The following is a 17663-nucleotide window of genomic DNA, read 5'->3' on the forward strand; positions in this document are numbered from 1 at the left end:
AGTCTACACCATTTTTTTTTTTTTTTGAAATGGGATCTCACTCTGTTGCCCAGGCTGGAATGCAATGGCTCAATCACGGCTCACTGCAGCCTTAACCTCCCAAGCTCAAGTGATCCTCCCACCTCTGCACAAGTAGCTGGGACCACAGGCATACACCACCATGCCCAGCTAATTTTTTTTATTCTATAGAGATGGGGTCTCCCTATGTTGCCCAGGTTGGTCTTGAACTCCTGGGCCCAAACAATTCTCCTGCCTCAGCCAGCCAAAGTGCTGGGATTACAGGTGTGAGCCACCAGGCAGAGCCTTGTAATTTACACTTATGTATAGTTTAATTCACAGTTGGTTCCTGCCTACAGGATCAATGAAAAAGCTCCATTACCCTTAGTCATTTAACTGATGAAATTAAATATTTTTAATAATGAAATCAATGCTTTAAGTACTTCTAATTCACATTTTAGTTGTCCTGTTTCCCTTTTGAAATTATCAAGTCCAACAGGAATTTTATATATATATAGTTGTAATATTAATATAAATACAACATCAATAACAATAGTCTCATACTTTTTTTTTTTTTTTTTTTTTTTTTTGAGACAGAGTCTTGGTCTGTCGCCCAGGCTGAAGTGCAGTGGTGCAATCTCTGCTCACTGCCATTCTCCTGCCTCAAAAGTCTCATACATTTTTGTAGTTATTGAAACAAGCAGTTTTGTGCATTCTTTCCATCCTTACAACAGCCCTGTAAAATAGGCATAATTATCCCCTTTATTACATAAAGACTATTTTGACAATACTCTATATACTATGAAAGGATAATAAAATGAAAAGAAAAGGCCAGGCACAGTGGCTCACGCCTGTAATCCCAGCACTTTAGGAGGTCAAGGAAGGCAGATTGCTTGACCCCAAGAATTCAAGGCCAGCGTGGGCAACATGGGGAGACCCCATCTCTACTAAAAATACAAAAATTAGTCAGACACGGTGGCACACGTCTGTAGTCCCAGCTACTCAGGAGGCTGAGGTGGGAGGATCGCTTGAGCCTGGGAGGCAGAGGTTGCTGTGAGCTGAGATTGTGCCACTGCACTCCAGCCTGAGTAACAGAGGGAGACCCTGTCTCAAAAAATAAAAATAAATAAATAAATAAATAAATAAAGGGAAAAAAATCTTGGGACCTCCAAACTCACTATCCCAAAGGGAAAAGTTAAGCTTAGAAACTGAGTCACGCAAAACTGCCTCCCACTTTGTTCCTAAATAGATAGCTGCAAAGATAAAAGGCCAGATACCTCACCAGGGGGCCTCTTTCACAATTTGCTCACAGGTAAATTCCTTCTGGGCCCAAGATCTTTACCCTAAAACAGAATTCTGTTTAATTTCACCCTGACAATATAAATTAAAAGCTTATCTTCACAGGTACAGGACAAACACAGGACTAGAAGTCATTTCTCCACTCACCCAAAACAAAGGCATACTTGACTGATTCCTCTGTTTACTTTATCTTATGTAAAATGCAGATTCATAGAGTGCCAGAAGAATGCATAGTTGACTTTCAGTCTACCCCCTCCTTTTCACATGCAACATGTGGATTTAGTGAGCTCACAGGAATGTGACCATACTCTCCCCCTCTTTATTTTTTCTTTCCCCTTTCCCTACTGTCCCCTTTTTCCCCTTTAAAGGTTGAAGCCCTCAAAACCCTCTTTGGAAAAAGCACACGTCACAGCTGTTCTGTGATTTTTGTGTTCCTTTTGCCTGGGTACATCCTCAACCTTGGCAAAATAAACCTCTAAATTCAAACTTGCCTCAGTCATTTTCTTTGTGCTACAATACTGAAGAGCTAGTATGATTTAAGAGTTAAAAGTCTATCGGCCACTGTATCTTCAGAACACAATAGGTGCTCAATAAATATTTTTTATGTTTTGGCTTTAATGCTGAGTAATTACCTGATGTTGGGCAGTTACTTAATCTCCTTTAACTTAAATTTTCTTATCCATAAGATAGTATAAAACAACTCTGAGAAGGAGATGTATCTAGTTCTTTTCATTCTTTACATAAACTACCTGACACACTATAAGCATTAAATGAATGTCATTTGATCTGTTATTATCTTTTTAATAATACAAGACCCTAAGATATTAGTTGTGAAAGGGAAAATAAATCTCAGGACCCCAAAATCACTAAGCCAAAAGGAAAAACTAAGCTGGCAACTGTGTCAGGCAAACTTGCCTCCCATTTTATTCCCAAATAAGATAGCTACAACAATTAAAAAAAAAAAAGCTACATACTTCCCTCACAATTTGCCTACTAGGAAATTCCTTGTGGGCCTCAAGATCTTTACACTAAAATGGTTACGTTGAATTTTACCCTGATAATGTATTTTGATAGCTTATCTTCATGAGTGCAGGACAAAAGAGTTCTAAGTCATCCCTCTGCTAACCTGACACCAATGCACATGTGACTTTTCCTCTGATGTAAAAATGCAGATTTGCTGAGCTAGACAAGGCTTAAGTGGCTATTCCTCTACTCCCCTCTCACAGGTATATTGTGTATTCAGTGAAAGGCTGATCAAAGACTCAAAAGAATACAACTGCTTGTCTCTTATCTACCCACACCTTTTAAAAATTTCTTCCTCTTTCCCCTTTAAATATTGAAGTTCTCAAAATCATCTTCGGAGAAAGGCACAAACCTACCTCCCAGATGTGCATCCTTCATCTTGGCAAAATAAACTTTCTAAATTGATTGAGACCTGTCTCAGATACTTCTTGGTTCACATGGTATAGAGGCAGCATCAGAGCTGTATTACACTGCTAAAGCTTCAGATGAGAATATAGTACCAGATGTGGTGGCACACCCATGCAGTCTCAGCTACTACAGATACTGAGGCAGGAGGATTGCTTGAGTCCAGGAGTTCTAAGCTGTAGTTCACTACGCCAATCATATATCAACACAAAGTTCACCATCAGTATGGTGACCTCCAAGGAGAGGGGGATCACCAGGTCGCCTAAGAAGAGGTAAACCAGCTCAGGTCAGAAACTGAGCAGGTCAAAACTCTTATGCTGATGAGTAGTGGAATCATGCCTCAGAACAGCCCTTGCACTCCAGCCTGAGCAATTCAGCAAGACTCCATCTCAGAAAACAATAATTAAGAAGGCCAGGATGGTGTATCACACCTGTAGGGCCAAGACTTTGGGGAGGCCAAGGCAAGAGGATCACTTGAGTCCAGGAGTTCGAGACTAACCTGCACAACATAGTGAGACTGCATCTCTACAAATAATAATAATAAATAATAATAATGAAAAAGATAAAAGCAATATAATCTAATTACAACTCATGAAAAATTTTGATGTCATTCTTATTTGTTAAGACAAACATTAACACAGCATTTTACAAGGATAGAAAGTAAACTAATGAATTGTTTAAATAAAGAATTCGCTTTTGAAAATGAGAATGAGGTCGTTTTGAGGAAAACCAAGTGTAAGGACTATATAGTTTTTAACAATTTAGGCTCATAAGCCAGAACTGAAGATAAATAATTTTGGCAACAAGCACTCATATCATGAGACTTACTTTAGGAATAAATAATTAATCCAGATGTTTAAAAATGATGCTAGAAATTAACAGGATAAGAAAAGTTGCAAGAAAGCTCTTTAATCTGGAAGAGAACTTACAGCTCATTTTACAAGAAAAAATTGATTGAAGAGGCTAATTGGAAAGTGATATAACTTGCCAATCATAAAAATAACTTTTCATTTCAAGAGTCTCATACCATAACTAACAATATCTCAAAATCCTTATTTACTCATGGCCTTGACACTGAGTTATCCAGTTAACATGTTATTAATTTTATACATATATTCTTTTTTTTTTGGCGGGGGAGTCGTCGGGGGACGGAGTCTCGCTCTGTTGCTCAGGCTGGAGTGCAGTGGCGCGATCTCAGCTCACCGCAAGCTCCGCCTCCCGGGTTCACGCCATTCTCCTGCCTCAGCCTCCCGAGTAGCTGGGACTACAAGCACCCGCCACCATGCCTGGCTAATTTTGTTTTTGTATTTTTAGTAGAGACCGGGTTTCACCGTGTTAGCCAGGATGGTCTCAATCTCCTGACCTCGTGATCCACCCACCTTGGCCTCCCAAAGTGCTGGGATTACAGGCGTTAGCCACCATGCCCGGCCAAACTTATACATATATTCTTGTGTGGTATACACATGGTCTCATACCATGACTAATAACAGCTTAAATATTCACGGTCTTGACACTGAGTAATCCAATTAACATACATGTTCATTCATAGATATATATATATATATTTGTTGTTTTGTTGTTGTTGTTGTTGTTGTTGTTGTTGCTGTTGTTGTTAAAGACAGAGTCTCACTCCATCACCCAGGCTGGAGTGCAGTGGTGCCATCTCAGCTCACTGCAACCTCCACCTCACGTGTTAAAGCAATTCTGCCTCAGCTTCCCAAGTAGCTGGGATTACAGGCACATACCATGCCCAGCTAATTTTTGTATTTTTAGTAGAGATGGGGTTTCACCATGTTGGCCAGGCTGGTCTCGAACTCCTGACCTCAAATGATCCACCCTCTTCAGCCTCCCAAAGTGCTGGGATTTCAGGCATGAGCCACCACACCCAGCCTTAATCTTACACATATATTCTTATGTACTATACACATACAGTGATGCATTGCTTAATGGCAGAAATATATCCTAAGAAAAGCATCCTTAGGTCCTTAGGCAATTTTGGACCTAAGGATTTTGTCATTGTGCAAACCTTATAGAGCGTACTTACACAGACATAGATGGTGTAGCCTGCCTACACACCTAGGCTACACAATATGGCTTATTGCTCCCAGTCTCCAAACCTGTACAGCATGTTACTATACTGAATACTATAGACAACTCTAACACGATGGAAAGTATTTGTGTATCTAAACATATTTAAATATAGAAAAGGTACAGTAAAACTAAGGTATTATAATCTTACAGGACTACTGTTGTGTATCTGATCCATCACTGACTAAAATATCATTAATCTCTCTCTCTTATACACACACACGGAGGTAAGAAATGAACTTAGATAACTTGTGACATCATCAAAATTCTGTATAATTTTTTTTTTATACTGGGTCTCACTCTGTCAACCAGGCTGGAGTGCAGTGGCATCACATTACAGCTCACTGCAGCCTCAACCTCCTGGGCTCAAGCAATCCTCCTGCCTCAGGCTCCTGAGTAGCTAGGACTATAGGCACATGCCACCAAACCCAACTAAGGTTTTTTCATTTTTTGCAGAGATAGGGTCTCATTTGTTGCCCAGGCAGGTCTGAAACTCCTGGCTTCAAGCAATCCTCCCATCTCAGCCTCCCAAAGTGCTGGAATTACAGGGATGAGCCACAGTACCCAGGCCTTTGGAGATATTTTGATGCTTCCTTTATCAGGCACGTTTTGACACTTCTAGAAATCTTCAACCAAAGAACTAGACTAGTCAGGTTCCCAGGCATAACCTAATCAATGACGACTTGTTCAACCTGTTTTATGATGGTGAAAATTGAACAGCAAAGTATCATCTAAATATACTCTGGATAAGCTCGGGGCCAGTGGCGCAATGGATAACGCGTCTGACTACGGATCAGAAGATTCTAAATATACTCTGGATAGAAATACAGGTTAAAACTTTAACTCGCATCCGTGTGAAGAGACCACCAAACAGGCTTTGTGTGAGCAACAAGGCTGTTTATTTCACCTGGGTGCAGGCGGGCTGAGTCCGAAGAAAGAGTCAGAGAAGGGAGATAGGGGTGGGAACATTTTATAGGATTTGGGTAGGTAATGGAAAATTACAGTCAAAGGCGGTAGTTCTCTGGCAGGCAGGGGTGGGGGTCACCAGGTGCTCAGTGGGGGAGCTTTTGAGCCAGGATGAGCCAGAAGAAGGAACTTCACAAGGTAATGTCATCGATTAAGGCAGGAACAGGCCATTTTCACTTCTTTTGTGATTCTTCAGTTACTTCAGGCCATCTGGATGTATACGTGCAGGTCACAGGAGATATGATGGCTTAGCTTGGACTCAGAGGCCTGACATTCCTATCTTCTTATATTAATAAGAAAAATAACATAAAACAAAATAGTGGTAAAGTGTTGGGGCAGTGAAAATTTTTGGAGGTGGTATGGAGAGATAGTGCAATGTTTCTCAGGGCTGCTTCAAGCGGGATTAGGGGCGACGTGGGAACCTAGAGTGGGAGAGATTAAGCTGAAAGAAGATTTTGTGGTAAGGGGCGATATTGTGGGGTTGTTAAAGGGAACATTTGTCATATAGAATGATTGGTGATGGAAACATTTATTGTACAGAACTATTGGTGATGGCCTGGATACGGTTTTGTATGAATTGAAAAACTAAACGGAATAAGAGAAGGAAAAAAACAAGTATTAAAGGACTAAGAATTGGGAGGACTCAGGACATCTAATTAGAGAGTTTCCAAGGGAGTCCAAGGGGGTTTAGCGTAATTACTTGCTTGGTTGGCAAGTCTTTGGGCTCTATTCTTGACAGAGTCCTTTTTTTTAAGTTGGAGGCTGGGCTTGGTGAGGTGTGTTTTTAAAAGACAATTAGTCGTTTCACCTTTCCTGAAGATTGAGGACCGTAAGAGGTACAAAGGTTTCACTGAATACCAAGAGCCTGAGAAACTGCTTGGGTGATTTGACTAATAAAGGCCAGTCCGTTATCGGACTGTAGAGAGGTGGGAAGGCCAAACCGAGGAATTATGTCTGACAGAAGGGAAGAAATGACCATGGTGGCCTTCTCAGACCCTGTTGGAAAGGTCTCTATCCATCCAGTGAAAGTGTCCACCTAGACCAAGAGGCATGTGAGTAAAGTCAATTTGCCAGTCCTGGGCAGGGGCAAATCCCCGAGCTTGATGTGTAGGGAAGGGAGGGGGCCTAAGAAATTCCTGAGGAGTAGTAGAATAGCAGATGGAACACTGAGCAATGATTTCCTTGAGGATAGATTTCCACGACGGAAAGGAAATGAGACGTTTTAAGAGATGGGCTAGCAGCTTGTAACCTACATGGAAGAGGTTATGAAATGATGACAGAATAGAATGGGCCTGTGAGGCTGGAAGGAGATCCTTGGTCCAAGAACCATTTGCCTTGTGTGGGAAGAGATTGATAGGTGAAGTTTCAATGGAGGAGTAGGTGGGAGTGGCCAGATGAGAAGGAGAAAAACTGCCCTGAGGGATAGAAGTTGGAACTCTAGCTGCTTTTTTAGCTACCTTATCAGCATAAGCATTGTCCTGAGCCATGGGATCTGATGCCTTTTGATGGCTGCTTTTTTAGCTACCTTATCAGCATAAGCATTGTCCTGAAATGATGGGATCTGATGCCTTTTGATGGCTGCTTTTTTAGCTACCTTATCAGCGTAAGCCTTGACCTGAGCGATGAGATCTGATGCCTTTTGATGGCCTTTGCAGTGAATGACTCCAGCTTCCTTTGGAAATAAAGCGGCCTTGAGAAGAGTTTTTATTAAAGTGGCATTAATGAAAGAGGACCCTTGTGTAGCGAGGAATCCTCTTTCTGCCCATATAACAGCATGGTGGTGCAAGATATGGAAGGCGTATTTAGAGTCAGTATAAATATCGACGCGTGTAGTCCCTTTGCAAGAGTGAGGGCTCAAGTTAAGGCAATGACTTTGGCTTACTGAGAGGTAGTGGAGGGGGGCAGAGCGGTAGCCTCAATGATAGATGTGGAAGATACTATAGCATAGCCTGCAGGCCAGGTGCAGTGGCTCACGCCTGTAATCCCAGCACTTTGGGAGGCCAAGGCGGGCAGATCACGAGGTCAGGAGATTGAGACCATCCTGGCTAACACGGTGAAACCCTGTCTCTACTAAAAATACAAAAAATTAGCCGGGCGTGGTGGTGGGCGCCTGTAGTCAGTTACTGGGAACACTGTGAGAGCCAAGTTCTCAGATGCCAGCCAATGGCCAATCTTGCAAGCAGACCTTTCTAAGAATAGCTATCTCAGACCTACTATGTTAACTCTTTTCTGCACAGCAAGTTATTTATCTTCTCCAGATCTCAGAGTCATGTGTAAAAAGTGAATAATAATAATAGAAACTATTTCATGGAGACCATAGTACAAGTAATATGTAATCCTGTATGATGACAAGACTTCATGACCTAAAGATCAGTCGATGGTAGTGATGAGGAAGATTACAGAAAGTTATAGACAAGGTAAAACAACTCAAAACATAAATTTCAACCCCACAGCAACTTTTAGAGGACAATAAAACCATAATTATCAGGAATGATCTTGAAAAAGGGTCAGTGGAAGAAACACTGACCCTGTCTTTCCCTCACAAAATATACGGGAGATTTAAAATATTTTATCATATTGGCCAGGGGTGGTGGCTCACACCTGTAATTCTAGTATTTTGGCAGGCCGAGGCGGGTGGATCACTTGAGATCGGGAGTTTGAGACAAGCCTGGTCAACATGCTGAAACCCCGACTCTACGAAAAATACAAAAATTAGCCGGGCATAGTGGCTCACACCTGTAATCCCAGCTGCTCCAGAAGCTGAGACAGAAGAATGTCTTGAACCCAGGAGGTGGAGGTTGCAGTGAGCTGAGACAGTGCCACTGCACTCCAGCTTCGGCAACAGAGTGAGACTCCATCTCAAAATAAATAAATAAAAGAAAATAAAAATAAAATTCTAAAATGAATGCAGTAAGATCTCTCTGTGTGTGTCTCCATGTGTGTATACACACACGTGCCTAGATATGTTTAGGAGTGTTTATACCTATGTACATATATTATGTTGCGTATTGTGTATACAGCCAGAAATTCCTTGAGGAATTCTATTCAGATTGGTTTAGATAAGTGAGTGCTTACATAAATTGTTAAAATATATAGGAATTAACCCAAATGCCTTTTTAATTCACATAATTTAAGTAAATCTTTGATAAATAAGCTGGTTTTAAATTTATTGATGAAATAAAAATAGGAACATCTTCAGAACTGTTAGCATACATTTTTGCCTGGTTTTACTAGTTAGAATTTGTTTCTGCTAAATGTTTTAGGGTGTCATCATTGACACAGGTTATAAAACTATAAAACCAGCCTAAAAACAGAATAGTCTTTTATTTGTGAAGCTCTTTGATAAGACTAATTTAATAGTGTTGATTTAATGAAAACAGCTGTATCTTCTGAGTTATCAACAAAATCTCCATACATTTAACTTTAAGGTTCTTTTTTAGGTTAACATCTGATATTCTTAGGCTATGAAAAGGGCGAACAGAAAGCAACCTGAATGACGACTAGCTTTGTCTAATATCTCAGTTCTCACAAATAGTCTACGTAAAACTGTTAAAAAAAAAAAAAAAAAAAAAAAAAAAAAAAAACTCTGAGTAGGCCGGGCGCGGTGGCTCAGGCCTGTAAACCCAGCACTTTGGGAGGCTGAGACGGGCGAATCACCTGAGGTCAGGAGTTCAAGACCAGCCTGACCAACATGGAGAAACCCTGTCTCTACTAAAAATACAAAATTAGGCCAGGCGCAGTGTAATCCCAGAACTTTGGGAGGCCAAGACGGGTGGATCACAAGGTCAGGAGATCGAGATCATCCTGGCTAACACGGTGAAACCCTAACTCTACTAAAATTACAATAAATTAGCTGGGTGTGGTGGTGGACGCCTGTAGTCCCAGCTACTCAAGAGGCTGAGGCAGGAGAATCGCTTGAACCCGGGAGGCGGAGGTTGCAGTGAGCTGAGATTGCACCACTGCACTCCAGCTGGGGCGACAGAGCGAGACTCCGTCTCAAAAACAAAATTAGCTGGGCATGGTGGAGCATGCCTGGAATCCTGTGGTGAGCTGAGATCGTGCCATTGCACTCCAGCCTGGGCAATAAGAGCAAAACTCTGTCTCAAAAAAATAATAAAAATTAAAAAAATAACAAATTATGGGCCAGGCACGGTGGCTCACGCCTGAAATCCCAGCACTTTGGGAGGCCGAGGAGGGCAGATCACAAGGTCAGGAGTTCACGACCAGCCAGTTCGAGACCAGCCTGGCCAACATGGTGAAACCCCGTCTCTACTAAACATACAAAAAATAGCTGGTGTGGTGATGGGTGCCTGTAATCCCAGCTACTCCGGAGGTTGAGGAAGGAGAACTGCTTGAACCCGGGAAGTGGAGGTTGCAGTGAGCCAAAATGGTGCCACTGCATTCCAGCCTGGGCAACAGAGCAAGACTCCGTCTCAGAAATAAATAAATAAATAAATTATGTAAATGCAAATGGAATAAATGTTTATAAATGAACTTTTCACATAATTTGAAATATTTAAATTATGTTAAATTAAGTGATAAATACTCATTAAATGTCCAGATCGTTTCCAAATAAGGAAAAATACTGAAACACCAATTGCTGAACATAAATACATTTGTTCTTGCCTTGTTAAATCTTATAGAAAGACTGAATATATTTCAGTCTATTAATACACACAAAATTATGTTACGGAGAATGTTTGTAAAAAATATTTAAAAGTCTAGGCATGGTGGCTCACACCTGCAATCCCAGCACTTTCAAAGGCTGAAACAGGAGGATTACTTAAGGCCAGGAGTCCAAGACCAGCCTGAGCAACACGGCAAGACTCTGTCTCTACAAAAAAAATTTTACATTAGCCAGGCATGGTAGCATGCTCCTGTAATCCCAGCTACTCCAGGGGCTAAGACAGGAGGATCCCTTGACCCCAGAGTTCAAGTTATAGTACGCTATGATCATGCCACTGCACTCTAGGCTGGGCAACAGTGAGAGACCCTAACTCAAAAAATAAAAATATATATAAAATACTGATATATGATAGTTCAAAATTTCTTGCTTCCTAGGTTTTCATTAAAAATCAAGATTACTAAGTTAGAAATTCTAACTAATGTATATAATTCTGTATATGAAGTGTAACAAAAAACATCACGTGGCTTTGATGAGAAAAATTATGAGAAAAGCATAAGAATGTATTATTCATTGAGAAAAAAGAATAACTGTAAATTCAGAGGTTATTTAAGGTTATTTCGAAAATTAATATTTAGGAAGGAAATAATATAAAAAGGACTCAGTAAGCAGGAGAGAGAAATATAAAGAAAGTTATAAGGATGTAATTTTGGCAAAGAGGGTTAAAAGGAGAATAACTTTTCACAATGATAAGGAAAAAAGAAAGTAAACTGTGTCCTAAAGTAAAATGACAGGTTATTTAAGAAAGAGAAAGTATAGGACAAAGCTAAAGGACCAAGAATGTTGTGGAAGATCTGATTAAGCTGTGGAAAGTTTGTGAAGGATGAATTTATTAAAGAAATTTTGTGTGTGGGCCAGACACAGAGGCTCATGCCTGTAATCCCAGCACTTTGGGAGGCCGAAGCAGCCAGACCACTTGAGCCCAGGAGTTCAAGACCAGCCTGTTCAACACAGTGAAACCCCGTCTCTACAAAAAATACAAAAACTAGCCAGACACACTGGCATGTGCCTGTAGTCTCAGCTACTCAGGAGGCTGAGATGGGAGGATCACTTGAACCCACAAAGTTAAGCCTACAGTGAGGTATGATCGCAGTGGAGACAGAATGAGTCCCTCTATCAAAAAAAAAGGAAGTAGGAAGGAAGGAGGGAGGGAGAGACAGAGGGAGGGGTGAGAAAGAGAAAAGAAAGAAAGGAAAGGAAAGGAAAGGAAAGAAGGAAAGGAAAGGAAAGAAAGAAGGAAAGGAAAGGAAAGGGGCAAGGTCAAGGGCAAGAGAAAGAGAAGGAAGGGAGGCAGGGGTGACAAAGAAAGAGGGAGGGAGAGAGGGAGAGAGAGAGAAAGAGGGAGGGAGGGAGAGAGAGAGAGAAAGAAAGAAGAGAGAGAGACAGAAAGAGAAAGAAGAGAGAGAGAGAAAGAGAAAGAAAGAAGGAAAAGAAAGAAAGAAAGAAAGGGAGATGAAAAGAAAGAGAAAGCGGGGAGGAGGGAGGGAGGGTAAGAGATAGAGAAGGAAGGAAGAAAAGAAGGAAGGGAGGGAGGAAGGAAGGAAGGAAGATTTTTTCATACGATTAAGTTGGCTATAAATAAAAGAAAATTAGTTACAAGTCTTTCTAAAAGTTTAGCTTTGGTCAGGCACGGTGGCTCACGCCTGTAGTCCTAGCACTTTGGGAGGCAGAGGCGGGTGGATCACCTGAGGTCAGGAGTTCGAGACCAGCCTGGACAACATGGAGAAACACCATCTCTACTAAAAAATACAAAAATTAGGTGGGCGTGGTGGCACGCACCTGTAGTCCCAGCTACTCTGGAGGCTCAGTCAGGAGAATCACTTGAACCTGGGAAGTAGAGATTGCCGTGAGCCAAGACTATGCCACTGCACTCTAGCCTAGGTGACAGAATGAGACCCTGGCTCAAAACAAGAACAAATACCTAAAATTTTGGTCCCCTGTGTTAGAACAAGCTTTTCTTGAAGTCTTGATCTGTTCTTAGTAAAAATTGCAAGAGGTTTTTATGTTTATTTCAGAAATCTGTTTCTTTAAGTTTTTAAACATCTTCTGAACTGCAGCTTTACAGTTTACAGCAGTTCTGTATTGGCTTTTACTGATGTGTCTGAATTGCTCCACTTAACCCAGAATTTCCCATGATTTTACTAAGAGCCATGTATTTCCTGCTCAAGGTACTAGTTTTCCTGTTTACATTTCTCTATAATATGGTGTACGCTCATAACCTTGGACACACACTCTTCCTGTGTCAAGTAATTTTTCATCAGGTCCAACTTCCAGATTATCTAAATGGGTTTCCCATTAGCAGAAGCAATCTCATTGCAGGAAGTTTTCTTTGCCTTTTTGTTAACTGGCCCAAGAAACAAAGACTGCATCTTATGAAGATAATCCCTGTATTTCATGCTGTCTTTATTAGGGTTTTTGGTTACTTAGGAAAACTGGGCTTTAGAAGGGTTAAGGGTTTTGGGTTTTTGTTTGTTTGTTTCCCATCCATGTAACTTTCTGTATTGCTTTTGAAATCTTTTGATTATTACTGTGGTTAAATTAATGACTATTATTTCACAATGACCTATGATTCTGTTTTGATCAGGTGTTTTAAACCTTTTGACATCTTTGGTAAACTTCCCCAGGATCAAGTTCTAAATTAAGTCTTTTGGCTTGGAGCGGTGGCTCATGCCTGTAATCCCAGCACTCTGGGAGGCCGAGGTGGATGGATCACCTGAGGTCAGAGTTTGAGACCAACCTGACCAACATGGAGAAACCCCATCTCTACTTAAAATACAAAATTAGGCCAGGCACAATGGCTCACGCCTGTAATCCCAGCTACCCGGGAGGCTGAGGCAGAACCACTTGAATCCCAGAGGCAGAGGTTGCAGTAAGCTGAGATCGCACCACTGCACTCCAGCCTGGGCAACAGAGCAACACTCCGTCTTAAAAAAATAAAAAATAAATAAGTCTTTCTTGACCTCAAACTAACTTTAGGATGTTCCACAAGGCACTGGACCCTCTCAAAGATTTCTGAAACAGAGACACTGAACTAAATCAGGCTTATTTGATATGCTGAATTATATGGAAAGCACTGACAAATAAGTGATTCTAGATCTTCTTGCAGTTACATTTATTGATATGATATTAATATGAATATTCCAAAAGTATATAAAACTCTTAGAAATCTAATATGTCATCAGTCATAATTCTAGTATATATTACATGCCACAAAAATAACTGAATTTCTTTGTCAATTGCTGATTATAATGAACTTCATCAGATTTTTAACCATGGCTATTCTAAATCTTCATCATTCACAGTTTTGATTCTTCTCTAAAAACAGGCTGGGCATGGTGGCTCACGCCTGTAATCCCAGCACTTTGGAAGGCCGAGACGGGCGGATCACCTGAGGTCAGGTGTTCGAGACCAGCCTGGCCAATATGGCTACTAAAAATAAAACATTTTAGTCTTTAGTCTCTGGTCTTTACTAATTTTAGTCTTTAGTCTCTACTAAAAATACAAAAATTAGCCAAGGTAGTGGTGTGCACCTGTAATCCCAGCTGCTTGGGAAGCTGAGACAGAAGAATCACTTGAACCCAGGAAGTGGAGGTTGCAGTAAGCCGACATCAGGCCACTGCACTCCAGCCTGGGTGACAGAGTCAAACTGTCTCAAAAAATAAATAAGTAAAATTTAAAAATAAATAAAAATAAAAATATCTGCAATCAGGTTCATGGAAAAGACTTGTACTCTTAAATATACATTTCTAATAACTTTAAGCTCAATGGACTAAAAATTTTCCGGAATTCTAATGAAGAAACTGATTAGTTAGAAAAACTGCTAATTAAGATTAAGCAACACAAAATATGAGATTAGGCCGGGCACGGTGGCTCACGCCTGTAATCCCAGTACTTTGGGAGGCCGAGGTGGGCGGATCACAAGGTCAGGAGATCGAGACCATCCTGGCTAACATGGTGAAACCCCATCTCTACTAAAAATACAAAAAATTAGCTGGGCGTGGTGGTGGGCACCTGTAATCCCAGCTACTCAGGAGGCTGAGGCAGGAGAATGGCGTGAACCCAGGAGGCGGAGCTTGCAGTGAGCCGAGATGGTGCCACTGCACTCCAGCCTGGGCGAGAGTGTGAGACTCCGTCTCAAAAAAATAAAATAAAATAAGAGATTAAATAATCAATGATGTTTTTATGACTTTTATTTGAAACACTGTTGGTTCTTTACTTAAATGTTCAGTTTTCCAGATTTAAGAAAACTTTTCTCTTAAAGTATCAATCATTTACAGTAATTTGGTAAGATAATACTTATCTCAACAAAAGTGAAAGCATTTACTTTTTCTCCCTACTTGATCCCTCTGCATTAGATATTGGTTAAGTAAAATTCAGAAACTATTCATGAGTATTCTTATTTTTATGATAATATAGGGTTGTTAGCATAAGTTCATAAAAGTTTGCTCTCTTTATAACAGGATACAATTAGAAACGTTAGTTATATTACCAAGACTTTGACTGGAATATCTTATTTAAGAATGTGCACACAATGTCTGGGTTCAGGTGTTCCCATCCCTACAGTGAGAGAATATAATCTGTCACTTCTTGGCCAGCCCAGGAACCTTAAGGCTGTAGGTGAAATCTAATGCCTCCCTTGGTTTGGCTTCCTAGTCTTGAAGGGTTTATAAATCTGAGATTTCTTTGTGGTCAACAGCTATTCTTGCTGCATTTATGTAAATAATCAGACAAAAAACTAATAAAACTATTTTATAAACAAATTTGTCTTATTCTGATTGGTAGAAACTGGGATGACTATAAAAAGTTATGCTTCTAAAGAAAAACTACTGTATCTGTTATTAGACTGTAGCCCTGTACACTGTATTTGAGTTTTTATTATCTACCTGCAAACTGGCCTAGATCCTAAATTCTTCTAGGTTCCTCCAATCCAACTTTCTTCCACAGAATTATTAAAACAGAAATTGCTCTGTTCCTGAAGCCCTATAAGCTGAAACTCGAATTTTAAGGGACAAGTCTGGTACTCGAAGTCTGAGCCACACAGAAAAGTTCACCAAACTGCCCAATGCCTTAACCAGAGACATTCAAACTGCAAACCAGGATGAGAAGTCGATGGTTCCGCACTGTAGACAGCTTTTCCCAAGATAATTGAACAAGGGGAGACTCTTACCCCTCTTAAGGCGTAGCTTTTTCACTTGGCAAGATAATGTTGTAACTGAAATTTCACAATCAGTAGCTTCTGCTGGTAACTTGACAGAACTTGACCTAAGAGATCCTTCAGTCCACCTAGTGGGTGACTCTGGCAACATCCCTAAAAAAATTATTCACACTCTGCTTTAATTCAACCCAGTTATGGAATACTGAATGATAACAATGCTCTGCATTAGCTATTGGTTAAGTAAAGCAATGTCTGTGCTATTACTAATACTACATGATTTACCTGGATAAATTCCTTTGAGGAAGTTGAGACTCATACGCAAAATAAGAAAACAGATCACATGGTTACAACAGGTCTCATCTAGTTCTCCATGGTCACTTGGTTTATTCAACTGACTGCCTTTAGGTCTAGCTTCATGGCTCAAAACCATTATGTAAACTGGTATTATATTACTATTAATTTTACTTTGTATTTTCCTTTTTAAACTTTGTACATGTTATTTGTTACATTTCTGTAGTAGTACAGAATTATACTGACCCAACAGAATTATACTGGGCTGGCCCTAAACCCTGAGATGATAGCCTACATTTAAGGAACAGACAAAAACTGATCTTAATAATGGATTCCCGGCAGACTTAGCCTGAGAATCACTCCCTCCAAACTTCCCTTGTGTGCTCAAATGTGACTGAAAGGGTCCTGACACTGACTCCTAGTTTGACAAGCACTCCCTCCAACATGGGACCATACCAACAACCCAGGACAGGTCCATCCTGGCACCTAAAGATAATTAAAACCTAACTACAAGATGATTGATCAGTGATGCTTCCAAAGAAAGATCCCTTTTGTTTTATTTGTTTTTTTACAGACAGGGTCTCACCATGTTGCCCAGGTGGGTCTCAAACTCCTGGGCTCAAGCAATCCTCCTGCCTCTGCCTCCCAAAGCGCCAGGATTACAGGCATGAGCCACTGTGCCTGGGTCCAAAGAAAGATTTTGATCAAAAGGGGGAAAAGTGAAAGTTGTTAGAATTAAAATTGAGTCATTTGTGTTAAAAGCCCTGACAAATGGAGCCAGGGAAGGCCATGAAAGGAGGGTTCTCATGCATGAATACCTGATTAAAAAAAAATAACCATTGCCCGGGCATGGTGGCTCACGCCAGTAATCCCAGCACTTTGGGAGGCCGAGACAGGCAGATCACGCTTGTAATCCCAGCACTTTGGGAGGCCAGGGCAGGCAGATCACTTGAGGTCAGGAGTTTAAGACCAACCTGGCCAAAATGGTGAAACCCCATTCCTACTAAAAATACAAAAATTAGCCATGCATGGTGGTGCAGGCCTGTAGTCCCAGCTACGTGGAAAGCTGAGGCAGGAGAATCACTTGAACCCGGGAGGCAGAGGTTGCAGTAAGCCGAGATCGCACCACTGCACTCCAACCTGGGCGACAGAGCGGGACTACATCTCAAAAAAAAAAAAAAAAACTATCACAAAAAAACTCATAAAGGCCACAACCCTGCACAAAGGCAATTGCAACCTTACACAAAAAAATACTTCTGCAAGGACATCTGCCCAGTAACTTCATGTCCAACCTCAGACTGGCACCACTCTTGTCACTGATCTTTATAGCCAAACACAATTGATTTAAAACAATGATGTAATCTTCCTCATTTTTCCTTTAAAAATCTGTCTTGGCCGGGCGCAGTGGCTCATGCCTGTAATCCCAGCACTTTGGGAGGCCGAGGGGGGAGGATCACGAGGTCAGGAGATCGAGACCATCCTGGCTAACACGGTGAAACCCTGTCTCTACTAAAAATACAAAAAATTAGCTGGGCGTGGTGGCGGGCGCCTATAGTCCCAGCTACTCGGGAGGCTGAGGCAGGAGAATGGCGTGAACCCGGGAGGCGGAGCTTGCCATAAACTGAGATCTCGCCACTGCACTCCAGCCTGTGCGACAGAGCGAGACTCTTGTCTTAAAAAAAAAAAAAAAAACTATGTCTTCCTTTACCTCCCTGAATATGCACATAGTTTACTACGGTATGCATATTCCCATTA

General features: G+C 41.0%; 1 protein-coding gene across 37 annotated transcripts in view; it reads right to left on the reverse strand.

The window, feature by feature from the left end:
• Nucleotides 1–17663, reverse strand: part of ELF2 (E74 like ETS transcription factor 2) — a 120123-nt gene that overhangs the window by 94543 nt on the left and 7917 nt on the right. For 3 of the 37 annotated variants that reach the window (XM_054683855.2, XM_016952227.4, XM_054683852.2), the window contains exon 2: nt 15630–15770. The exons of 33 other annotated variants lie outside the window; for them this stretch is intronic. The gene's annotated coding sequence lies outside the window, so the exon portion shown is untranslated. Of the gene's footprint in view, nt 1–15629; nt 15771–16494; nt 16590–17663 lie in introns of those variants that run through there. One more of the 37 variants, XM_054683854.2, reaches the window with a different exon arrangement.

The sequence above is a fragment of the Pan troglodytes genome, chromosome 3 (genome assembly GCF_028858775.2).
Source record: "Pan troglodytes isolate AG18354 chromosome 3, NHGRI_mPanTro3-v2.0_pri, whole genome shotgun sequence".
Lineage (NCBI taxonomy): Eukaryota > Metazoa > Chordata > Mammalia > Primates > Hominidae > Pan > Pan troglodytes.